Here is a 26500-nt window from a genome sequence, read left to right on the forward strand (position 1 = left end):
TGCCCCCCGCAGCCCTGACCCGCTGACGGCGGCTTGCCCCCCGCAGCCCTGACCCGCTCACGGCGGCTTGCCCCCCGCAGCCCTGACCCGCTCACGGCGGCTTGCCCCCCGCAGCCCTGACCCGCTCACGGCGACTTGCCCCCCGCAGCCCTGCCCGCACACGGCGACTTGCCCCCCGCAGCCCTGACCCGCTCACGGCGACTTGCCCCCCGCAGCCCTGACCCGCTGACGGCGACTTGTCCCCCGCAGTCCTTTTGCGCTCACGGCGACTTGGCCCCCGCAGCCCTGACCCGCTCACGGCGACTTGTCCCCTGCAGTCCTTTTGCGCTCACGGCGACTTGCCCCCCGCAGCCCTGACCCGCTCACGGCGACTTGCCCCCCGCAGCCCTGACCCGCTCACGGCGACTTGCCCCCCGCAGCCCTGACCCGCTCACGGCGACTTGCCCCCCGCAGCCCTGACCCGCTCACGGCGACTTGCCCCCCGCAGCCCTGACCCGGTCACGGCGACTTGCCCCCCGCAGCCCTGACCCGCTCACGGCGGCTTGCCCCCCGCAGCCCTGACCCGCTCACGGCGGCTTGCCCCCCGCAGCCCTGACCCGCTCACGGCGACTTGCCCCCCGCAGCCCTGCCCGCACACGGCGACTTGCCCCCCGCAGCCCTGACCCGCTCACGGCGACTTGCCCCCCGCAGCCCTGACCCGCTGACGGCGACTTGTCCCCCGCAGTCCTTTTGCGCTCACGGCGACTTGGCCCCCGCAGCCCTGACCCGCTCACGGCGACTTGTCCCCCGCAGTACTTTTGCGCTCACGGCGACTTGCCCCCCGCAGCCCTGACCCGCTCACGGCGACTTGCCCCCCGCAGCCCTGACCCGCTCATGGCGACTTGCGCCCCGCAGCCCTGACCCGCTCACGGCGACTTGGCCCCCCGCAGCCCTGATCCGCTCACGGCGACTTGCCCCCCCGCAGCCCTGATCCGCTCACGGCGACTTGCCCCCCGCAGCCCTGACCCGCTCACGGCGACTTGCCCCCCGCAGTCCTTTTGCGCTCACGGCGACTTGCCCCCCCGCAGCCCTGACCCGCTCACGGCGACTTGCGCCCCGCAGCCCTGACCCGCTCACGGCGACTTTGCCCCCCGCAGCCCTGACCTGCTGACGGCGACTTGTCCCCCGCAGTCCTTTTGCGCTCACGGCGACTTGGCCCCCGCAGCCCTGACCCGCTCACGGCAACTTGTCCCCTGCAGTCCTTTTGCGCTCACGGCGACTTGCCCCCCGCAGCCCTGATCCGCTCACGGCGACTTGCCCCCCGCAGCCCTGACCCGCTCACGGCGACTTGCGCCCCGCAGCCCTGGCCCGCTCACGGCGACTTGTCCCCCGCAGTCCTTTTGCGCTCACGGCGACTTGCCCCCCGCAGCCCTGACCCGCTCACGGCGACTTGCCCCCCGCAGCCCTGACCCGCTCACGGCGACTTGTCCCCCGCAGTCCTTTTGCGCTCACGGCGACTTGCCCCCCGCAGCCCTGACCCGCTCACGGGGACTTGCCCCCCGCAGCCCTGACCCGCTCACGGCGACTTGCCCCCCGCAGCCCTGACCCGCTCACGGCGACTTGCCCCCCGCAGCCCTGACCCGCTCACGGCGACTTGCGCCCCGCAGCCCTGACCCGCTCACGGCGACTTGGCCCCCCGCAGCCCTGACCCGCTCACGGCGACTTGTCCCCCGCAGTCCTTTTGCGCTCACGGCGACTTGGCCCCCACAGCCCTGACCCGCTCACGGCGACTTTTCCCCCGCAGTCCTTTTGCGCTCACGGCGACTTGCCCCCCGCAGCCCTGACCCGCTCACGGCGACTTGCCCCCCGCAGCCCTGACCCGCTCACGGCGACTTGCCCCCCGCAGCCCTGACCCGCTCACGGCGACTTGCGCCCCGCAGCCCTGACCCGCTCACGGCGACTTGGCCCCCCGCAGCCCTGACCCGCTCACGGCGACTTGTCCCCCGCAGTCCTTTTGCGCTCACGGCGACTTGGCCCCCACAGCCCTGACCCGCTCACGGCGACTTTTCCCCCGCAGTCCTTTTGCGCTCACGGCGACTTGCCCCCCGCAGCCCTGACCCGCTCACGGCGACTTGCCCCCCGCAGCCCTGACCCGCTCACGGCGACTTGCCCCCCGCAGCCCTGACCCGCTCACGGCGACTTGCCCCCCCGCAGCCCTGACCCGGTCACGGCGACTTGTCCCCCCGCAGCCCTGACCCGCTCACGGCGACTTGCGCCCCGCAGCCCTGACCCGCCTACGGCGACTTGTCCCCCGCAGTCCTTTTGCGCTCACGGCGACTTGGCCCCCGCAGCCCTGACCCGCTCACGGCGACTTGCGCCCCGCAGCCCTGGCCCGCTCACGGCGACTTGTCCCCCGCAGTCCTTTTGCGCTCACGGCGACTTGCCCCCCGCAGCCCTGACCCGCTCACGGCAACTTGTCCCCCGCAGTCCTTTTGCGCTCACGGCGACTTGCCCCCCGCAGCCCTGACCCGCTCACGGCGACTTGCCCCCCGCAGCCCTGACCCGCTCACGGCGACTTGGCCCCCGCAGCCCTGACCCGCTCACGGCGACTTGCGCCCCGCAGCCCTGACCCGCTCACGGCGACTTGGCCCCCCGCAGCCCTGACCCGCTCACGGCGACTTGTCCCCCGCAGTCCTTTTGCGCTCACGGCGACTTGGCCCCCACAGCCCTGACCCGCTCACGGCGACTTTTCCCCCGCAGTCCTTTTGCGCTCACGGCGACTTGCCCCCCGCAGCCCTGACCCGCTCACGGCGACTTGCCCCCCGCAGCCCTGACCCGCTCACGGCGACTTGCCCCCCGCAGCCCTGACCCGCTCACGGCGACTTGCCCCCCGCAGCCCTGACCCGCTCACGGCGACTTGCCCCCCCGCAGCCCTGACCCGGTCACGGCGACTTGTCCCCCCGCAGCCCTGACCCGCTGACGGCGACTTGCGCCCCGCAGCCCTGACCCGCCTACGGCGACTTGGCCCCCCGCAGCCCTGACCCGCTCACGGCGACTTGTCCCCCGCAGTCCTTTTGCGCTCACGGCGACTTGGCCCCCGCAGCCCTGACCCGCTCACGGCGACTTGTCCCCCGCAGTACTTTTGCGCTCACGGCGACTTGCCCCCCGCAGCCCTGACCCGCTCACGGCGACTTGCCCCCCGCAGCCGTGACCCGCTCACGGCGACTTGTCCCCCGCAGTCCTTTTGCGCTCACGGCGACTTGGCCCCCCGCAGCCCTGACCCGCTCACGGCGACTTGTCCCCCGCGGTCCTTTTGCGCTCACGGCGACTTGGCCCCCGCAGCCCTGACCCGCTCACGGCCACTTGCCCCCCGCAGCCCTGACTCGCTCACGGCGACTTGCCCCCCGCAGCCCTGACCCGCTCACGGCCACTTGCGTCCCGCAGCCCTGACCCGCTCACGGCGACTTGGCCCCCCGCAGCCCTGACCCGCCCACAGCGACTTGTCCCCCCGCAGCCCTGACCCACTCACGGCGACTTGCCCCCCGCAGCCCTGACCCGCTCACGGCGACTTGTCCCCCACAGTCCTTTTGCGCTCACGGCGACTTACCCCCGCAGCCCCGTCCCGCTCACGGCGACTTGCCCCCCGCAGCCCTGACCCGCTGACGGCGACTTGCCCCCCGCAGCCCTGACCCGCACACTGCGACATGCCCCCCGCAGCCCTGACCCGCTCACGGCGACTTGCCCCCCGCAGCCCTGACCCGCTCACAGCGACTTGCCCCCCGCATCCCTGACCCGCTCACGGCGACTTGCCCCCCGCAGTCCTTTTGCGCTCACGGCGACTTGCCCCCCGCAGCCCTGACCCGCTCACGGCGACTTGCGCCCCGCAGCCCTGACCCGCTCACGGCGACTTGTCCCCCGCAGTCCTTTTGCGCTCACGGCGACTTGCCCCCCGCAGCCCTGACCCGCTCACGGCAACTTGCGCCCCGCAGCCCTGACCCGCCTACGGCGACTTGGCCCCCCGCAGCCCTGACCCGCTCACGGCGACTTGCGCCCCGCAGCCCTGACCCGCCTACGGCGACTTGGCCCCCCGCAGCCCTGACCCGCTCACGGCGACTTGTCCCCCGCAGTCCTTTTGCGCTCACGGCGACTTGGCCCCCGCAGCCCTGACCCGCTCACGGCGACTTGTCCCCTGCAGTACTTTTGCGCTCACGGCGACTTGTCCCCCGCAGCCCTGACCCGCTCACGGCGACTTGCCCCCAGCAGCCGTGACCCGCTCACGGCGACTTGCCCCCCGCAGTCTTTTGCGCTCACGGCAACTTGCCCCCCGCAGCCCTGACCCGCTCACGGCGACTTGCGCCCCGCAGCCCCGACCCGCTCACGGCGACTTGCCCCCCGCAGCCCCGACCCGCTCACGGCGACTTGTCCCCCCGCAGCCCTGACCCGCTCACGGTGACTTGCCCCCCGCAGCCCTGACCCGCTCACGGCGACTTGCGCCCCGCAGCCCTGACCCGCTCACGGCGACTTGCGCCCCGCAGCCCTGACCCGCTCACGGCGACTTGCCCCCCGCAGCCCTGACCCGCTCACGGCGACTTGTCCCCCGCAGTCCTTTTGCGCTCACGGCGACTTGTCCCCCGCAGCACTGACCCGCTCACGGCGACTTGTCCCCCGCAGTCCTTTTGCGCTCACGGCGATTTGCCCCCCGCAGCCCTGACCCGCTCACGGCGACTTGCCCCCCGCAGCCCTGACCCGCTCACGGCAACTTGCCCCCCGCAGCCCTGACCCGCTCACTGCGACTTGCCCCCCGCAGTCCTTTTGCGCTCCCGGCGACTTGCCCCCTGCAGTCCTTTTGCGCTCACGGAGACTTGCCCCCCGCAGCCCTGACCCGCTCACGGCAACTTGCCCCCCGCAGCCCTGACCCGCTCACGGCGACTTGCCCCCCGCAGTCCTTTTGCGCTCCCGGCGACTTGCCCCCCGCAGCCCTGACCCGCTCACGGCGACTTGCGCCCCGCAGCCCTGACCCGCTCACGGCGACTTGGCCCCCCGCAGCCCTGACCCGCTCACGGCGACTTGTCCCCCGCAGTCCTTTTGCGCTCACGGCGACTTGGCCCCCGCAGCCCTGACCCGCTCACGGCGACTTGTCCCCTGCAGTCCTTTTGCGCTCACGGCAACTTGCCCCCCGCAGCCCTGACTCGCTCACGGCGACTTGCCCCCCGCAGCCCTGACCCGCTCATGGCGACTTGCCCCCCGCAGCCCTGACCCGCTCACGGCGACTTGCCCCCCCGCAGCCCTGACCCGCTCACTGCGACTTGCCTCCCGCAGTCCTTTTGCGCTCACGGCGACTTGCCCCCCGCAGCCCTGACCCGCTCACGGCCACTTGCGTCCCGCAGCCCTGACCCGCTCACGGCCACTTGCGTCCCGCAGCCCTGACCCGCTCACGGCGACTTGGCCCACCCGCAGCCCTGACCCGCTCACTGCGACTTGTCCCCCGCAGTCCTTTTGCGCTCACGGCGACTTGCCCCCCGCAGCCCTGACCCGCTCACGGCGACTTGCCCCCTGCAGCCCTGACCCGCTCACGGCGACTTGCCCCCCGCAGCCCTGACCCGCTCACGGCGACTTGCCCCCCGCAGCCCTGACCCGCTCACGGCGATTTGCCCCCCGCAGCCCTGACCCGATCACGGCGACTTGCCCCCCGCAGTCCTTTTGCGCTCACGGCGACTTGCCCCCCGCAGCCCTGACCCGCTCACGGCGACTTGCCCCCCGCAGCCCTGACCCGCTCACGGCGACTTGCCCCCCGCAGTCCTTTTGCGCTCCCGGCGACTTGCCCCCTGCAGTCCTTTTGCGCTCACGGCGACTTGCCCCCGGCAGCCCTGACCCGCTCACGGCGACTTGCGCCCCGCAGCCCTGACCCGCTCACGGCGACTTGGCCCCCCGCAGCCCTGACCTGCTCACGGCGACTTGTCCCCCGCCGCCCTGACCCGCTGACGGCGACTTGTCCCCCGCAGTCCTTGTGCGCTCACGGCAACTTGCCCCCCGCAGCCCTGACTCGCTCACGGCAACTTGCTCCCCGCAGCCCTGACCCGCTCACGGCGACTTGCCCCCCGCAGCCCTGACCCGCTCACGGCGACTTACCCCCCGCAGCCCTGACCCGCTCACTGCGACTTGCCTCCTGCAGTCCTTTTGCGCTCACGGCGACTTGCCCCCCGCAGCCCTGACCCGCTCACGGCGACTTGGCCCCCCGCAGCCCTGACCCGCTCACTGCGACTTGTCCCCCACAGTCCTTTTGCGCTCACGGCAACTTGCCCCCCGCAGCCCTGACCCGCTCACGGCGACTTGCCCCCCGCAGCCCTGACCCGCTCACGGCGACTTGCCCCCCGCAGCCCTGACCCGCTCACGGCGACTTGCCCCCCGCAGCCCTGACCCGCTCACGGCGATTTGTCCCCCGCAGCCCTGACCCGATCACGGCGACTTGCCCCCCGCAGTCCTTTTGCGCTCACGGCGACTTGCCCCCCGCAGCCCTGACCCGCTCACGGCGACTTGCCCCCCGCAGCCCTGACCCGCTCACGGCGACTTGGCCCCCCGCAGCCCTGACCCGCTCACGGCGACTTGTCCCCCGCAGTCCTTTTGCGCTCACGGCGACTTGGCCCCCGCAGCCCTGACCCGCTCACGGCGACTTGTCCCCCGCAGTCCTTTTGTGCTCACGGCGACTTGCCCCCCGCAGCCCTGACCCGCTCACGGCGACTTGCCCCCTGCTGCCCTGACCCGCTCACGGCGACTTGTCCCCCACAGTCCTTTTGCGCTCACGGCGACTTGCCCCCCGCAGCCCTGACCCGCTCACGGCGACTTGCCCCCCGCAGCCCTGACCCGCTCACGGCGACTTGTCCCCCACAGTCCTTTTGCGCTCACGGCGACTTGCCCCCCGCAGCCCTGACCCGCTCACGGCGACTTGCCCCCCGCAGCCCTGACCCGCTCACGGCGACTTGCCCCCGCAGTCCTTTTGCGCTCACGGCGACTTGCCCCCCGCAGCCCTGACCCGCTCACGGCGACTTGCGCCCCGCAGCCCTGACCCGCCCACGGCGACTTGGCCCCCCGCAGCCCTGACCCGCTCACGGCGACTTGTCCCCCGCATTCCTTTTGCGCTCACGGCGACTTGGCCCCCGCAGCCCTGACCCGCTCACGGCGACTTGTCCCCTGCAGTACTTTTGCGCTCACGGCGACTTGCCCCCCGCAGCCCTGACCCGCTCACGGCGACTTGCCCCCCGCAGCCCTGACCCGCTCACGGCGACTTGCCCCCCGCAGCCCTGACCCGCTCACGGCGACTTGCGCCCCGCAGCCCTGACCCGCTCACGGCGACTTGGCCCCCCGCAGCCCTGACCCGCTCACGGCGACGTGTCCCCCGCAGTCCTTTTGCGCTCATGGCGACTTGGCCCCCGCAGCCCTGACCCGCTCACGGCGACTTTTCCCCCGCAGTCCTTTTGCGCTCATGGCGACTTGCCCCCCCGCTGCCCTGACCCGCTCACGGCGACTTGCCCCCCGCAGCCCTGACCCGCTCACGGCGACTTGCCCCCCGCAGCCCTGACCCGCTCACGGCGACTTGGCCCCCCGCAGCCCTGACCCGCTCACGGCGACTTGTCCCCCCGCAGCCCTGACCCGCTCACGGCGACTTGCCCCCCGCAGCCCTGACCCGCTCACGGCGACTTGCGCCCCGCAGCCCTGACCCGCTCACGGCGACTTGGCCCCCCGCAGCCCTGACCCGCTCACGGCGACTTGTCCCCCGCAGTCCTTTTGCGCTCACGGCGACTTGCGCCCCCGCCGCCCTGACCCGCTCTCGGCGACTTGTCCCCCGCAGTCCTTTTGCGCTCACGGCGATTTGCCCCCCGCAGCCCTGACCCGCTCACGGCGACTTGCCCCCCGCAGCCCTGACCCGCTCACGGCGACTTGTCCCCCGCAGTCCTTTTGCGCTCACGGCGATTTGCCCCCCGCAGCCCTGACCCGCTCACGGCGACTTGCCCCCCGCAGCCCTTTCCCGCTCACGGGTACCGGCTCCCCCGCACCCCTGACCCGCGGTCAGCTATTTGCCACCGCAGCCCTGAACCGTTCGGGGGACCGTCCCCCGCAGCCCTGACCCGCTCACGGGGACCGTCTCCCGCAGCCCTGACAAGCTCAGGGGGACCGGACCCCGCAGCCCCGTCGCGCTCATGGGGACCGACCCCGCAGCCCCGTCGCGCTCACGGGTCTGGCCCCCGCAGCCCTGACCCGCTCACGGCGACTTTTCCCCCGCAGTCCTTTTGCGCTCATGGCGACTTGCCCCCCGCTGCCCTGACCCGCTCACGGCGACTTGCCCCCCGCAGCCCTGACCCGCTCACGGCGACTTGGCCCCCCGCAGCCCTGACCCGCTCACGGCGACTTGTCCCCCCGCAGCCCTGACCCGCTCACGGCGACTTGCCCCCCGCAGCCCTGACCCGCTCACGGCGACTTGCGCCCCTCAGCCCTGACCCGCTCACGGCGACTTGGCCCCCCGCAGCCCTGACCCGCTCACGGCGACTTGTCCCCCGCAGTCCTTTTGCGCTCACGGCGACTTGCGCCCCCGCAGCCCTGACCCGCTCTCGGCGACTTGTCCCCCGCAGTCCTTTTGCGCTCACGGCGATTTGCCCCCCGCAGCCCTGACCCGCTCACGGCGACTTGCCCCCCGCAGCCCTGACCCGCTCACGGCGACTTGTCCCCCGCAGTCCTTTTGCGCTCGCGGCGACTTGCCCCCCGCAGCCCTGACCCGCTCACGGCGACTTGCCCCCCGCAGCCCTGACCCGCTCACGGCGACTTGCCCCCCGCAGTCCTTTTGCGCTCCCGGCGACTTGCCCCCTGCAGTCCTTTTGCGCTCACGGCGACTTGCGCCCCGCAGCCCTGACCCGCTCACGGCGACTTGCGCCCCGCAGCCCTGACCCGCTCACGGCGACTTGGCCCCCCGCAGCCCTGACCCGCTCACGGCGACTTGTCCCCCGCAGTCCTTTTGCGCTCACGGCGACTTGGCCCCCGCAGCCCTGACCCGCTCACGGCGAGTTGTCCCCCGCAGTCCTTTTGCGCTCACGGCAACTTGCCCCCCGCAGCCCTGACTCGCTCACGGCGACTTGCCCCCCGCAGCCCTGACCCGCTCACGGCGACTTGACCCCCGCAGCCCTGGCCCGCTCACTGCGACCTGCCTCCCGCAGTCCTTTTGCGCTCACGGCGACTTGCCCCCCGCAGCCCTGACCCGCTCACGGCCACTTGCGTCCCGCAGCCCTGAACCGCTTACGGCCACTTGCGTCCCACAGCCCTGACCCGCTCACGGCGAATTGGCCCCCCGCAGCCCTGACCCGCTCACTGCGACTTGTCCCCCGCAGCCCTGACCCGCTCACGGCGACTTGCCCCCCGCAGCCCTGACCCGCTGACGGCGACTTGCCCCCCGCAGCCCTGACCCGCTCACGGCGATTTGTTGAAAGCATTCACACCTTTTCTGGATCCATCTTTTATTCCTGTACTTATCTCATTGCTACACTTTTTGCCCTTTACAAAAGTATTTCCTTTGTCATTTAAAACAATGCAGTCTCTGTCTCTGTAACTTCTATCTCTTGTTTAGAACAGTTAAAGTATTTTGTTAGAATTCTGCAGACTATGAAAAAACTGAGGAAGGCTATGCTTTAAGTTTGTGAGTAGTCAAGGGGAAAGTTCTCATGGGTAACTTTCTTTTGCAATGTGTTCTGAAATTTTTGAAACTGCTATATTTGATATTTTGGTTTATTTTATTTCTTCAATGTAATAAACTTCTGTTTTATTGGTAAAATCTAATCTGTAGTCTGATGTGCTTATGTTTCAGTGAAAGACCACAAGGTTTGACAAAGGGGAAAAAGATCTAGCGAGGCAGGTTTTATTCTGGGGTTTGACTATTCCACTTGCTGAAGCAGCTGGAATCGTAACAATTCTCATTTCTTGTCCTGCTGTGCTGCATTGGTGATAAATCTGTACCTTTGTTTGCTCTCCCAGGTGGAAGTAAAAAAAATCACATGGTATTCTTTAGAGGAAAAACAGGTGAGATCTCACTGGAATCAACATTGCTAAAAGTGATTATCAGGTCATTATCACATTACAGTTTGTGGGAGCTCATGCAAGTAAATTTACTGTTTGTAGGAACTTAATGTAAATACATTCTGTATGTTACAGCAGTGACTACACTTTGTCTGTTTCAAAGCACTTTGGTTTGTCCTTATTGGGGAATATCAATCAAGTCTGAATCCTATTTATATGTGTTTGGAACTAGGTCAGTGAGTTATAAATGTTCAGTTTAATTTTATGCTTAAAGCAATGATTAATTAACTACCGGATTATCCATTCCCCTTTCCCAATTTAACATAGAAACAGAGAAAATTGGACTGGGAGTAGGCCATTCAGTTCTTGAGCCTGCTCCACCATTAAATATGAGCATGCCTGCTCATTCCTGTTCCTGCTTTCTCCCCATATTCTTTGATCTCTTTTGCTCGAAGAACAATATCTAACTCTGTCTTAAAAATATTCAATGATAGAAAATTCCACTGGCTCACCATTCTCTTAGCGAAGACAGTTCTCCTCATCTTCGTTCTACTGTGTATCCTTAGTCTGTGACCTTTGGTTCTGCAATCTCCAGTCATTAGGAACATCCTTCTTCACTTCCCCTCTCTGACACTCTCCAGCTCCACGCTGTGTTACCTCTGGCTCCAGCATCTGCAGTTCTTCCTATCTCTGAATGAGGACAGTCCAAAGAGTGTGTTAAGTGATATCGATGGGTTAAATGAACAGGCAAAATATCTGGTAGATGACGTGTAATGTTTGAAAATGTGAGGTTGTCCAGTTTGGCAGGAAGTGTGGAGAAGCAGATTATTCAAATGGAGAGTGTCTGCAGAATGCCATGTTTCAGGGTGCTCTGGATGTCGCTGTGCATAAATCACAAAATGTTATCATGTAGCTACAGCAAGTCTTGGGGAAGGGAAATGGGATGTTGGCTGTTATTGGAAGGAGGTTGAAAAATAAAAGGAAGGATGACTTGCTGCAGCTATACGGGGCATTACTAGGTACAGTTTCCACTGTTCTTCCTGAAAGAAAATATACTTGCGCTGAAAGCAGTTCAGACAAGGTTTTCTAGGCTGAATCCTGGGATAAATGGCATACAGCTGGATGAACACAGTAGACCAAGCAGCATCACAAGAGCAGGAAGGCTGACGTTTCAGGCCGAGACCGTTTTCTGATGAAGGGTCTAGGCCTGAAACATCAGTCTTCCTGCTCCTACGATGCTGCTTTGCCTGCTGTGTTCATCCAGCTCTACACCTTGTTATATCGGATTCTCCAGCATCTGTAGTTCCTATCATCCCTGGGATAAATAGATTGTCTTACAAGGAAAGTTGGAGCAGGTTGGGCTTATACTCATTGGAATTTAGAAGCACAAGAAGTCCCCTTGTTGGAATCTAAAGGACTTCAAGTGAGTGTGACTGGGTGGATGCCGAGATAAGGATTCCCCTCATGCAAGAATCTTAGTAATTATCTCTCCCAGACAGCAGTCAAGGCTGTGTCATTGATATTCAAGGTTTGCTTAGAGAGATGTTTCCTCTAAGAAGGGAGACAAGGGATACTGAGGGGGTCAGGAAGGAAATTGGAGTTCAGGCCACCACCAGATCATCCATGATCTTACTGACCGGAAGAGTTGAATAACCAACTCTTGCTGCCATTTCTTGTGATTTTATGGTTTTATTTCATCTCCCATCAGCTCACTGGCAGACAGATGAAACAGGAAACCCCAGATTATTAGGTTATTTAAAATGGTTAGTTGGATTTGCTCCAGCAATAATCCAGTGCAAACAGTGATTTAATTAAACCAAACATCTGTAATTCACTGGCTCAGTCCCAACAGAGTCTACCAGAATACTCAAGTTATTAACTTTTGCATTTAAGACAGAGGTCGTTGGAAACAGTTATATCATTGTGATTAATTGCTAAAGTTGGCAGCTGAAATCAAATATTCAATAGATCAATGCTACAAATTCTCCCTTAAGTTGTCAAGTACAAGCAGAGCTTTTAAACCAGTACATAGACCATATGCCATCATCATAAACACACTGGGTAACAAGCATGCCATCAGAATAATTAATGCAGTGCACAATCTGCCCATAATTTTACTCCAATACTTCCATTACCACATTCAGTCAAATGTATCCCACAAAGGAAGAACAAAAATGGGGTAACATTTTTGTACTGAGTAGTAATAGCTGGCATTTACAAAGCTTCCCAAGCCACACACATATCTCATTTGAGTTTAGATAGCTGAAAGGCACCTATGTGCCTTTCATTCCACAGGACATCTCAAACAGCCGTGCAGCCAATGAGTTAAAATTAAAGCGACAGGTAGAATTTAATATGTGCAACAGGGGTCTCAGTCCCCAGATCTGGAGAACAGACAGAAGTTCAGGCACCTCTACTGGGGAAACCTGCTGTATAAAGTGCCCACCAATGAAGTGGACACCATCGACACGCCCAAGGACGCTGTGAGTGGAAATATTGTCCTTGAGGGCTGCCAGCCAATGGGATCTTGGTAGCTCTCTACTGCCCATCAGCACCATTGGAAGAAGTGGCAGATGTTGGTGCTGCACCCACCTGAGTCCAAGTATCAACAAGGAAATCCCAGGCCAATGGGGAGTCAGGGTATGGTGATGGTTGGACTTGGTAGGGACAGTGGTTATCTGTGGTATCACTTCCTTATGCTGGTCATGTACATCAGGCACTGGGTGCGCTTGGACGAGGAATCTCCAGAGTCTGTTAGACTTGCTTTTTGGACACCCACATACCGACTCTCCGATGGAATTAATTATCCCTGGCCACTATGTTTCCTTTAACCAATATCTTTAAAGCAAACTAACCATCATGATCACACTGTTGTTAATGAGGAATTGTTGTCCATGATTGGCTACATTACAACAACAACTACACTTCAAAAGTCATTGATTACCTGGAACATGCTATGAAACAGCCTGAGGTTGTGAAAGCAGCTATATAAATACATAGATTTATTCTTTAGCCACTGGTCCACTTGTTGTCGAGATGGGTACCAGTATTAGAAGCAAGGTAGCAGAAGATAAATATTTGAGGCCCATTGGTCAACTTCAATATTTAAACTTTGTAAGAAACCCTTAACAGAGGTCACAGATTTGACATAATCAACAAAATCTGCAGGGAGGGAATGTGAGGTGGTTGGTTTTCAACAAAGTTATTATGAACTAGAATTAACTGCCTTAATGTTTTAAATTTATTTTATTTATTTATTCACAGGGTATGGGCATCGCTGGTAGGACCAACAATTACTCCCCATCCCTAATTTCCCTGGAGAAGATGGTAGTGAGCTGCTTTCCTGAACATCACGGGTAGAGACACTCACAGAGCTACTGCGAAGGGAGTTCCGGGATTTTAACCCAGTGACAGTGAAGGAACGGAGATAAATTTCCAAGTCAGATTGGTGACAGGCTTGGAGGGGAACTTGCAGGTGGTGGTGTTCCCATATATCTGCTGCTCTTCTCCTTCTAGATATATAAGGTGCAACTTGGAAGGTGCAGTCTAAGGAGTCTTGGCAAGTTGCTGCAGGGCATCTTGTAGCAGGTACAAGCCACTGTCTCTGTGGCGATGGTGAAGGGAGTGAATGTTTGCAATGGTTGACGAGGTGCCAATCAAGTGGGGTGCTTTGTGCTGGATAGTGTCGAGCTTCCTGGGTGTTGTTGGAACCGCACCCATCCAGGCAAGTGGAGAATATTACTTTACTTTCCTGATTTATTGTTAGCTGATGGCATTGAGGATGTGGATTGTCTGCTCTAGAATACCCAGCCTCTGACTTGTGCTTGGAGCCATGGTATTTATTCATCCAGTTCAATTTCTAGTTACCAATAGTCACTAAGTTGTTGGTAGTGGGGGTTGAATGTGTCACTGTATATCAAGGGGAAAAACTTAGATTTTGTCTTGCCATTTATCAGCCCAAGTCTGAATGTTTTACTTGGTCTTGTTGCATTTGACCATGGACTGTTTCCACACCCAAGGAGTCACGAATGGTGATGAACATTGTACAACCATTAGCGAACATCCCCACTTCTGACCATATGAGGGAGGGAAGGTGATTGATGAAGCAGCGGAAGATGGTTGGGTCTAGGATACTACCCCGAACGTAATGAAAGCTGATTTTATCATAACTGTCACTGGAATTGGGCAAACACACAAAAAGAATAAAACAGCAGGGCTCTGGGGTCAGAACAGCACATGTGGGTCTAATTACACAGCTCATATAAAGAGCCAGCAGTGCATGATGGGCTGAATAGCTTCCTGTTGTGCTGCATCATTCTATTCTATAGGTAAACCTGCTTCTGATATAAATTCTTAGTTTGTCCGCGTGTATGAACCAATTAATCTCTTAGACGAACATCTACCTTGTCGTTGCCCGGCACTGTGGGCCTTCACCTTTCACTGTGATTTTGTAATCTTCTTTAAAATCTACTTTATGATTGAAGATAAAGTTGTCTTCCCTATTTCCTGTCTGACACTTCACATGGAACATTTACAATCTTTAGCAACTGAGGTATCGTATCTTCCTACCAATTTTCCTTTGGCTCCAGTCCAGATTGTACAAGCTCAGCTAAGTTTACAGCTTTCCCCCCACTCTCAGCCTGCTCCAGGCAATTCATCACATCCAATACTGGGCTGCACAATTAAGTTACATTAGCAGTGGATATTCCCATATGGTCTGAGTGAGACAACCAAGGAAAAGATGCATAGTGCACTGCCTCACAATCTTGTCAGAAATAACATGGTGCCCAACCCATCCATAGGGGATAATCGATGTACAGCAACAGCCTATTGGAGGCATGAGGTTTCCCTGTGATGAACCTTTGCTAATTGGCTGAAAAGGCCAATCCTTCAGAAGCAAGTTCGAGCACAGGAGGCACATGAACCTGCCAAGTGATGTTGTGGATTGCTATTTGTGCCAGGCTGTAGTAGCCACTGGTCATCATGGTGCTGTGTGCCAGCTCACACATCGTACCATTATCATCCTCTTCTTGTTTCAAGAGACAATGCAGCACTCACTTGGCCAGGGGCAGGGGCAGTCATCTGTAGGCCCCAGTGTCACACGTGGCCTCGGACCCCAGCCCAAGCACAGCAGGCTCCCCGCAACCCACACCCAGTTAATTAGCCCCTGATATACCTCAGTGTCCTGGGACCTGCCCTCAGTCCAGGCCAGCAGTATCAGCATGGACTTTCTTAACCAAGTGTGTGAAGTGGAGCTTGGACTTGTAACCTTCTGAATTAGAGTCAAAAGTGTTACAGACTGAGCCACAGCTAACAATAAGGCCAACAGCTGTCATTAATAAATTCTGCCTTAGCACCACACCTCTCAGTCATCAATCACTGAACGAATTATGTTGGAGGATTGGTTTACTAGCTCAATTAATGGGCTGAATTTTACAGTCCACATCTTCTAGACAGCATATTTTTGGAGGGAAGCAATTTCCAAAAGATATGTCAAGTGGCTAGTCCATTGCCTTCCCACCCATCCCAACCTGGTCCCCATCTTATTGGTGGAGGTTTGAGGGTGGGCAGGGTGGTCAGTGAGGACCCAATAGACTACCTGCTCTTAGACCTACTGAAGCCCTTCAGTGGCCAACTGTAACTTGACTCAGGCCCTCCATCCTTTCTATACTGGCCATCCAGGTCCCCTTGGAGAGGGAGCTCGCAATGTCCAACAATACTCTCAGTGCCTTTAGAGAGAGGTGGGCACTGCAGGGGAGATGCTGTTTTATCTCCCCCAAAAACTCCATTCTGCTTTTGTTCCTTCCCTTGCTCCCTACCTCCTCACTTGTTGATAGTTTGCATTTTCCTCAATGGCCTCGGCAATGTAAACATCTAAATGTAAACGTCTTTTACTAGTGGTGGTTACTGTTTAAAAAGGAAAACAAAACAAAAGTTAAAGTGATTTGGTGGTGGAAAAATCACTCAGCCGTGGGTGATAGTACTTCTGAGCATAAAAATATACACTGATCAGGAGTAGGGTCAGCAAGCTGTTTATCACCAGCTTTGGTGAAAAGGAAAGGAGGAAGAAGATTACTTCTTGTACCCTGTATGCAACAGAGGCCGTTTCCCCCTACTTTATGATCTTGTCCACCCAACCTGCTTCCTACATTCCCATCTGGCCTTCAAAATCCAACAAGTCCGCCCTCTCCCCACTTACACCGCTGACGGACTCATCGCCCAGGCTAGCCTCCCTGATCTCTCTCCATCCATAACTCTTTCAGAGAATGTCTCCAGTGTGAAAACAGGCCCTTCCGCCCAACATGTCCACACTGACCCTCAGAGCAACCCACCCAGACCCATCCCCAATAACACACCTAGTCTACACATCCCTGAACACTACGGGCAATTTAGTATGGCCAATCCACCAAGCCTGCACATCTTTGGACTGTAGGAGGAAACCGGAGCACCCAGAGGAAACCCACGCAGACACAGGGAGAATGTGCAAACTCCGCACAGACAGTCGCCTGAGGGTGGAATCAAACATGGGTCCTTGGCGCTGTGAGGCAGCAATGCTAACCACTGTGCCACTCACTAAGGCCAACTCAGGATCTAACAACCCCGGGATCCCAGTTCGGTGGACAACAAACAGTTCTGCTGGGACTAGCATATCTACCAGGTCATTGTCCAGCAACTCCTGAGGAGTGAAAGCCCAATGCCACATTATACAGGCCCCTGGCAGTGGAATACAGTCACCGGACTGCCTCATTTCATGGTGGTCCATTCATGAATCATTTTCAGTATCCACGTTTTCCTATTGTTCACATTCTAATGCCCATTGAAACACGGAGTGACCATTCGATCCCGGTGTCTGACTGATTGGTACTTTAACATCATCTGTGTTAACTAGTTCAATATCTTTGAAAACTCTTACCTGACAGATAACCTCAGTCTTGAAAATATCACCTGCTGCAGCGTTTCGAAGGAGAAGCTTCCAGAATTCCACTGCCCTCGGTGCAACTGAAGAAAACAATGAAACCTCTTTCTCCCCTGTCACTGGTCTCTGTTGTCATTAGCGGATTTGTAACTAAGTTTCAATCCGCTTTGAGAGGATCGTGGCAACAAGGACCTCACAGGAGATTGGCTGATAATTGCAACTGAAACAGATCCCAAGGAAAACACGGCATCTTTACTGAAAGATCTTTAAGGAGCCAGCCAGCCTAGAGTGTGACAGAGCTAAAGGGAAAACAGCGCAGACCATTCAAAATACAATCGCTTCTCATGATTGCAGAGTTCTTGTATCAGACGAATGAGCTTCAAGGGCTTGCAAAGGCTTTTGTCATTGCTGGCATACCTCAAATGGCAATAAGATAAGCTTCGAAAGTAGAAATCACCACTAACGCCTTCGATGTACATAAACACATAACGAAGTCTTGGTGCTCGACAGTCTTCATCTTGAAGATGAGAGTAATCCGGCCTATTTGTATATCAAGTGTAGTTCAAGACCTTCATTTTGATATTGTGTTTGACTTATTACAACATGATGAAAGACCATTCAACAGCGCATAATTCAGTAAAATTATGATTCCTATCAAAACTGTTGAGTCGGCAGGATCATATTACATTCATATATTGAGAGGCGCTGCCAGCATAAATGTTAAATAGGACACACTATTCAAAGAAAAAAAAATTGAGAAGTCGCTTTGGTGTGACCTCGAGCAGACTGTAGCTTGCCCTTGTAGCACTTAGTCTTTCAGTGTACAATCTGGCCTGCATTTCAGAACATCTCATTCAGTCATCAACTGATATTGGATTCTGACTCACAAATGATTTGAAAGTGTTTCAAAGTCTAAAAAGTGCTGCAGATACTAAATAATGAAAAGGAAGCTCGGGATTTATGCGCGCGTAAGTGCAACAATGTGCTGTAGCATTTGAATTTGCCGTTCCACTCAACAAAAAGTTAATAATATTGCAGAACTCCCATTTCCTTTAGGCAGTGGAACTGCTTTGGCATTGAAAAGATCAAGTTAAACATTTCTACAGATAAGTTTCAAGATATTTCTGCACAAGAATTGACTCTCCCAGGATTCAATATTTATGCTTTACATCATGATATGCATTATGTAACAACAACATATCACTAGAATGGAACTGGAATAAAAAGGGGAATGTCAAACTAAAGACACGGTATTAGGAGATTTGCCTGCATGCTGTTTATTGACTGGAACAAGCATGATGGGCTGATTGGCCTCCACCTGTCAAGCCAAAGGCAGTGATTTTAGGAGGTTTGCCCTGGTCTTGCTCATTGACAGGCATAGTCATGGTGGGCTAACTCAACATTTATGATACAAATGGAGGCCAATGATTCCACATGTCTAAAAGTGTGGTCAGAAAGGTCAGCTTGAAAGAAGTAATTTGGATAATCGGAGATTTGGAGAGAGAATTCCAAAGCTTGCGTGCCAGAGAGCTGAAGGCACCAGTGGTTTGTTGATTGAAGGGAATTACACCCTTAATCTTGATATAGATACAGAACAAGTGCAGAAAGAGCTAAGTCGGGACACCATCAGATCACATGGAACTGTCAGGCTCCAGATAGCATCTCCTTCCTTCCCGCCAGCAAAACCTGTCGCTGTTCACACAGGAGAGTGTCAATCCCACATTACTACATGGTGGATCAAAGTGAAAGTGAGGCATAAGATGGCAGAAATGGAGGATTGGGGCATTATGGGAAGCTTGCAGGCTTAGATGAGGAAAGTGAAGTGGGGAAGACCAAGGCATTTAATGGATTTAAGTGCACAGACAAGAATTTTAAACTGGGGGCCTGGGAACCAAGTCAGGAAAAGCAGGTATGTTCAATGGGAGGTACCAGGAATGGGATAAATACAGGAAGCAGAAGTTTGGAAGCATACGACAGAGGGTAAAGGACAGGAGATCAGCTGCAGGGGCATAAGAGTCATCAAATCTGGAGATAAGGAGAGGGCTTCAGAGGCAGATAGCCTGAGGCAGCTGACATTACAGAGATATAAACAGAATAAATTACATTGTAGAGCCTGAACTACTCTAAAACTGAGCATTATTTGTGATTTAGTGATAATGGGAACTGCTGATGCTGTAGAATCCAAGATAACAAAGTGTGGAGCTGGATGAACACAGCAGGCCAAGCAGCATCTCAGGAGCACAAAAGCTGACGTTTCGGGCCTAGGCCCTTCATCAGAGATCTTTGATGGACTCTGAAGTCATGAAAGGTGCTACATGAATGCAAGTTCTGTCTTTCTTGAGGCCTCAAGGTTCAATTGGTTTATACTTTGTGTTTTGATCCCAACAGATGCCATTACTAGACAACCCTGACTGATCCAGACTGAAATCTGGCTTGCCAGATCATTTTTTGTTTTGTTTTTAACTAAGTGGTCTCTTGCTGAAGTAAAGTAAAATGTTGCAAATTTTATTTTAACAATAAAACAGGAGTTTACAATGCAAAAGAAATGAAGTTAAATGGGTAAATCAATCTACTTACACATAATACAAATTCAAGAGTTTTAAACACACTGTAAAAATAGAATCCTATCGTCCCAAAATACTCCTTTATAATATTAAACATATCCCTACAGTACTTAACAACACCCTTCTGCATTATTCAAACCAGAATCTCTTCCCAAATAACTTGGTAGGTTAAAATAACTGTGTCTCCAAGTCCAATACTGGAACCTCTGATAGATAGTTCCTGGAACTGTCATACACCTGAGGTTAAGTAAACTCAGCTTCAAGTCCTCTTCACAGTTTTATCCCAACATTTCTGGAGTGGGACTCTCAGTACCTCCTTCCTCCAAGATAATCAAGTTTACTGTATTCCTTTCTCAGATGCATGGCTCTACACATGCATCTCCATGCAAGAAATGCCCAAAAATAAAGTAAAACTGAAATAAAAACCTCTTCCTTCTAAGCTATAGATCCCTTACGCTGAAAGGAAACTGCCGGAGTCTCAAAATTTCGAATGAAAACCTTGAGGTACAATTATCTACAATGCCAGGTTGTAAAATAATAAAATAAAATAAGAACAAATCACACTGTCAAAGTAGCCCTCACAAACTGTTTTAAAGAAATCACCATGGCTACAGAAATACTTACAAGTTAATTATTAACTTCAAACACACAGAAGATCCACATGTTACTCACTTAAAGTTCAAAACCCAAACTAAAAAGAGATGATATTTTAAATATAAATCAGAAAGTTTATATCACACTTTGTTTCTTGTCTCTAAGTGGCTTTCCTTTTGAATCTTATATTCCACCACAACTTAGATGTCTTTATGTAAACAGAAATAAATCTGCAAAAAAATATCGATTAACAGGAGCTTGTGATTGGAGGATTTGTGGTGCTGCAGAGATTCCCTGCAGCTTGAATATAAACAGCTATTAAATCCCTCGTGTCAGAGACAGCAGCCAAGTAAAATCAATGAACAACAAGTAAGGTCAATGATAAATGTGCACTGTATGCTTGGGCATGGATGAAGGCAATGAATCTTTTATCTTCAGGTTTAGTGCTGAAAAACAGTGTCAGAAACTTTCTCCCTCCTCACAAAACAGCTACAAAATGTTAATAGGCTCAGTACGACAAATTTTCTGGGGCAGGCTGGATAAATCAAAGGCGTTTTATCTCTCCATCATTAATTACAAGTTTGCGACACTGTTTCAGCAAGTGAAGTGAAATTAATGGCAAGTTTCAAAAGTTCTCCTTTGCTATCAACCTCTTGCCTAGTTTAGAGTGAATCCAAAATGGAACCACTGTTCAATAAAGAGAATGGGTGACTGGGGTCCCCTAGAATGGAACAAACAGCATCACAATTCACTCTGGGTCAGGTTTATCTGTCAAGTCAATGTCAGCTGTTAAGAATTGAACCCAATTCCCAGGGTGACTTTTCTAAGAGTGTGTCCTCTTAGAATCCACAGGATTAATGCCTGACTCGCTACATCCCATTTCAATACAGCCTGTTAGAGCTACACAGTCATAGAGATGTACAGCGTGGAAACAAAACCTTCGGTTCAACTTGTCCATGCTGACCAGAGATCCTAAATTAATCTAGTCCCGTTTGCAAACATTTGTCCCATATCCCTCTAAACCCCTCCTATTCATTGACGCATCCTGATGCCTTTTAAGTGTTGTAATTGTACCAGCCTCCACCACTTCCTCTGGCAGTTCACTCGATGCATGCATCACCCTCTGCATGAAAAGGTTGCTCCTTCGGTCCTTTTGAAATCTTTCCCCTCTCATCTTAAACCTATACCCTCTGAAACCTATAAACCTCTGTCAGATCAACCCTGTGCCACCAGCTTCTTTGGTCAAGCATTTGGTCACACCTTTATCTTCACCCATCATCCTCTTCAACTCAGCATCCAATTTTGTTTGCTTACGCCACTGCATAATGGAATACATCCACGTTTAAATTTGTGGTTGTGTTCCTGAAAATGGTGACAATAAATTAGACAAAATTATAATTCGTACAGAGGACTCATCCAGCACAGTGGATTTAGTATCCGGTGCCAGGCAAACCACTGGCAACGTTCCGCAACATATTGCACACAAATGACCAAAAGGATTGCCTTTATGGCTATGACAATAAAGAGAAACAGAGAGCAGGAGGGAAAGTGGAGTTGAAATGTAAGATCAGCCTTGGTCACTATTCAGCAGGAATTCAGGTCCTAGGCGCAATATTGTCTACTCCTGCTCCTATTTATTGTGTTATTTTATCCCTGGGACTGGAAATTATGAGATGAATGATAATCTTTTGTGACCATTCTTCTCATATCTCTAAAATACAGTTTCTCATCTGATTTTCTTCATTTATAATAACTGATAGAACACTAAATCGAAAAAATTACATGGATATCATTTTATGTTGACATAAATTGAGAGCAACATATTGCATTTAGGTACAGCCTGCCTTTCATGTCGGACGACACCTCAAAGTGCTTCAAGGGAGTATGGGCAGCTAAAAACGGATGCTCAGCCAAAAACAGTGATATCGGGATAGGTGATCAAAAACTTAGTAAAGCAAGAGGGTGACTAACAAAAGTGACAGGCAAAGATATTTCGGGTCTTCAGAACTTAAGACTCAGGTAGCTGAAAACGTGGCCACCTGTGATGGAAGTTTGGGACTGTCAGGAGGCCAGGTTAAGAGGAGTGCAGAGAACTTAGAGGTTAATCGTGTTGGAGGATATTAGAAAGGGAAAAGGGAGAGAAAGGTCATGAAGTCATTTTAAAACAAAGACTATAATTTCATGTATTTTAGTTCTGTCTGACGGAAGAAGTGGTGACAGTATTCATAGGAGGATGTTGTTTTAGACTCAGTGACAGCGTGAAATACTAAAACGTATAGAGGATGTTTTATTCAGTGCAGACTGGATTTCTGTCACCCTGTCACCGTCCCCAGCTATGATCAGCTTCACCAATTCCACCTTTCTCTTTCCCACTCCAATAAACCTTTGCATTTGTCTGAGAAAGCAATTAGAATCCAACACACAGGATAATCCGTGATAACGGGAACTGCAGATGCTGGAGAATCCAAAGATAATAAAATGTGAGGCTGGATGAACACAGCAGGCCCAGCAGCATCTCAGGAGCACAAAAGCTTCTGTGCTCCTGAGATGCTGCTGGGTCTGCTGTGTTCATCCAGCCTCACATTTTATTATCTTACACAGGATAATCCCTTGCTATTTGCAGCAGGTTTTGTCCATTTCTCAAAACACTTAAACAGCATCAAATTTTGGTTTCCACTCGTGTGAATATTGTTTGAAACACTGATATTAAATATTATTTCTCTATCACAAATCTTATTTTTAACGCCGACATTCATTTTTGCATCTCTGTTTGATGATGAGACAATACCGAGTATAAAGGGAGTGGGTGTTAAGGAACATGTGTTATGCAAATAATCAAGAAATGAAGTACAAAACATGATTACTGCTGAACAGTACAGAGCTGTGATGCTGAAGATATGCAACTTGTACCCATCAGGACAAATGCAAGAATACCACTTGTTGAATGATCATAACAATTTATACCACAGGAAGAAAAGGAGTGCTGATTGACTGGCAAGTCAACTCTGACTTGTCAAGATGCTGAAATGGAGACAGCAGTAGATAACAATAGGCTCCTTGAGCCTCTGAATAATTCAATAAAGGAATCTTTCATTTGCAGAAAATGTTTCCTTGCATGTGGATGTATGCTGCTTCTAGGAAGCATATTGAATCACATGAAGAGGTCGGCTGATTATCTTGTCTCCAGTAATGTACAAAGTCGGGTTGGATCTGAATTAGATCCAGCATTTCTTTGGGTTTTGTTTTGATTGATGTAAATTGTTATGGTTCTTTGAAATTTGTCATTCTCGCAGTTGCTGTGCTGAGTTTAACTGAAAGGAATGGCATCATGTCTCTCTGTTCAGCAGTATTAACAGGTATTATCCTGCTACCTTCAGATGAAAGAGTGGGAACTGCAGCGATTCTGGAAAAGGAAGAGAAAATTAATTTCTAATCATTGAAACAGCTCCAAAATTAACGATAATGAATTAAAACCTGAAAGAACTGAGGACGTTGCAAGTCAGAAACAAAATCAGAAATTACTGGAGCTGCTCAACAGGTCTGGCATATCTGAGGATCGGTCACTACACCCAAAATGGGATTTCTCTCCACAGATGTTGCCAGACCTGCTGAGCTTTTCCAGCAATTTCTGATTGTGTTTCCAAAATTAAGGAGCATGTTCTCAGTTGAATTGCAAAACAATATTGAAGGTGGTATTCTTCCTAATTTGATTATTCATGAGGGTGTCTTCAAAATTCAAATGATAAGCTCACCACTCCAGACCACGTGGTTAAATGGCTCCAGTGTACAATTGTGCCAAAGGTGCAGGTTTAATTGCTGCAGCTCTTATCAGGGCTCTCAGGGTCTATCTTTTTGTCTTGCCCTTCAACTGTAACATGGGGTAAGAAATGATGAGCAACTTTTGGTGAATGAAGATGCTGCTTCGAGAGACGACCGTGCATGTCATCGTGTTGTATTCACCAAGTGTCATAACCTGCTGCGGACCATTTTCCTTCACATGCATTTGAACTGGTATTGCTTTGAATTGGCTTGTTATTGCAAATGGAAGCACTGATTAAATATTTAAAAGTTTTAACAACGTCATTTTACATCCCACCACCCTGCCTCCATAGGCAGGTTTGGGACCCAATTTTAACTTTATGAAAGTGGATGCTTTTTGACTGGCTAAAATTGGGCCCATAAATGTGCTATAAATCAAGTGGGAGGTGCTGGCCTGTTGGTATTATCGCTAGACTGTTAATCCAGAGACCTAGGTAATGTTTTGGAGACCTGGGCATTGCAGATGGTGGAATTTGAATGGAATGAGAAAAAAAATCTGGTGTTCAGGGTCTAATAGTGACCATGAAACTGTTGGGAAGAAACCACCTGGTTCACTAATCTCTTTTAGGGAAAAGAAACTGCTACTCTGGCCTGCATGTGACTCCAGACCCACACAATATTGCTGACTTTCAACTGCCCTCTCGGCAGTAAATGCTGGCTAGCCAGTGCGGTGAAATTTTAAAAAGTAACAGTGCAATTTTATACATTCTAATAGGGTCATTCCCCATCAACACAAGTTTCGCAGAGCAATTGCTTAATGTGGGCCAGATATTCAATGTTGCTGACATTGGGTCAAATTGTACTATAGTGCAGCCAAATCCTCGGAAAGCTTGTAACTAGTTTATCCAAGGCAATTGTGTTCAGAGTGAAATTCAGCTTGGATCAGATATTCTGTCCAAAGCCAGATTGCCAATTTACAATCATTTATTAAATCAGGGTATTTCACAATTTGTTCTGAAATACAATGTGAAGCATATTGAATAGGTCTACTTTTCGGCACATCGATCTGGCGCTTACAGTGCACAGATGTCCCTCAGTGAAGCTGCAGATCGCTCATAATACTAAAGGGAACTTTAGTCGCACAGAACAAATGACTGGGGACCTGGTGGGAGTTTAACTTTTTTTCCATGTTCATGGATTGTGGGTGTTCCTGGCATGTATTGCACATCCCAAGTTTCCTTGGGCTCGATGGCTTGCTAGGCCATTTGAGAGATAGCAAGAATTGCAGATGCTGCAGTCAGAGACAACACAGTATGAAGCTGGAGGGACACAGCAGGCCAGGCAGCATCAGAGGAGCAGGAAAGTTGATGCTTCAAATTGGGACCCTTCCTCATAAATGTCCATTTCTGAGGAAGGGTCCTGACTTGAAACGTCAACTTCCCTGCTTCACTGATGCTGCGTAGCCTGCTGTGGACTATTTCAGAGGCAAGTTATGAGTCAACTACACTGTGGCATGTATGGAGTCACATAAAGACAGACTAGACTCGAGAACAAGGGCAGAATTCCTTCCCTAAAGTGCATTCATGAATCAGGGCTTTCATGACAATCAATATAGCATCACAACTTCAATTCCAGATTTTTACTGATGAAATTTATTCATTGAGCAAATTTAAATTTCACCAAATACCATTGTATGATTTGAGCCTATACTCCTTGGGCATGAATCTGGGCGTCTGGATTAGGTAAAGTCACCAGACCCCAGAGCAGCTGAAGGCTGGTTTCTCATTAGAGAAAGATGACTGGTGCTGGTTTACCCTGAGGGTCACCCCACCTCAGCTGAGGAGCAAGGTTGAGAAGGTCAGACTTTCAATGTGACCTCAGCCAAGGTGGGGATTGAACCTGAGCTGTTGGCATCACTCTGCATTGGCAAACTAGCCATCCAGCCAACTGAGCTAACTAACCCCTAATATTAGCTCCGAACAACATTATCATTTAACTAACACCTCCCCTTAAAGAAGAACCAAAAGAACTGCAGATGCTGGAAATCAGAAACTAAAACGGAAATTGTTGGAAAAGCTCAGTGTGTCTGGCAGCAGCTGTAGGGAGAAATCAGAGTTAACGTTTCGGGTCCAGTGGCCCTTCCTCAGAAGGGTCATTTGGAGTTAGCTGGTCAAAGCTGGTCAGCCATGGTGGGCTGAAGGGCCTGTTTCGATGCTGTATGACTCTTTAACTTGATAGAAACATGCAAGACCCTGAGGGGGCTTGACATGATTGATGTGGAGAGGATGTTTCTTCTTGTGGAAGAACCTAGAATAAGGGGTCACTGTTCAAAATTAAGGGGTTGCCGATTTATGTCAGAGCTGAGGTTAAAGTAGCATTCCTGTCTCTGAAATTAAAGATTGTTGACTCAAATCCCACTTCAGATTGACAGTGTAATCTCAGCTGATACTGATGTAGTGCTGCACTGTTGGAGGGGCCATCTTTTAATGAAAATAACTAGCCAGGCTCTCCTGTAACCCTGAACGATGTAAGAAAATCCAATGACATTATTCAAAGGACCCTCTCCCAGACATCCTGGCCTGCTGATGTTTATCTCACCCAACACCACAAAAATAGATTATCTGGCCATTAC

The 26500-nt window shown here is 53.1% G+C and overlaps 1 protein-coding gene across 3 annotated transcripts in view; it reads right to left on the reverse strand.

The window, feature by feature from the left end:
- The window catches only part of LOC125449040 (zinc finger protein 239-like), a 249880-nt gene that overhangs the window by 181866 nt on the left and 41514 nt on the right, over nucleotides 1-26500 (reverse strand). For 2 of the 3 annotated variants that reach the window (XR_009443180.1, XM_059641896.1), the window contains exon 2: nucleotides 10548-10725. The exons of the other annotated variant lie outside the window; for it this stretch is intronic. The gene's annotated coding sequence lies outside the window, so the exon portion shown is untranslated. The remainder of the gene's footprint in view (nucleotides 1-10547; nucleotides 10726-26500) is intronic. 3 annotated transcript variants of the gene reach the window in all.

This window comes from Stegostoma tigrinum, chromosome 43 (genome assembly GCF_030684315.1).
Source record: "Stegostoma tigrinum isolate sSteTig4 chromosome 43, sSteTig4.hap1, whole genome shotgun sequence".
Classification (NCBI taxonomy): Eukaryota; Metazoa; Chordata; class Chondrichthyes; order Orectolobiformes; family Stegostomatidae; genus Stegostoma; species Stegostoma tigrinum.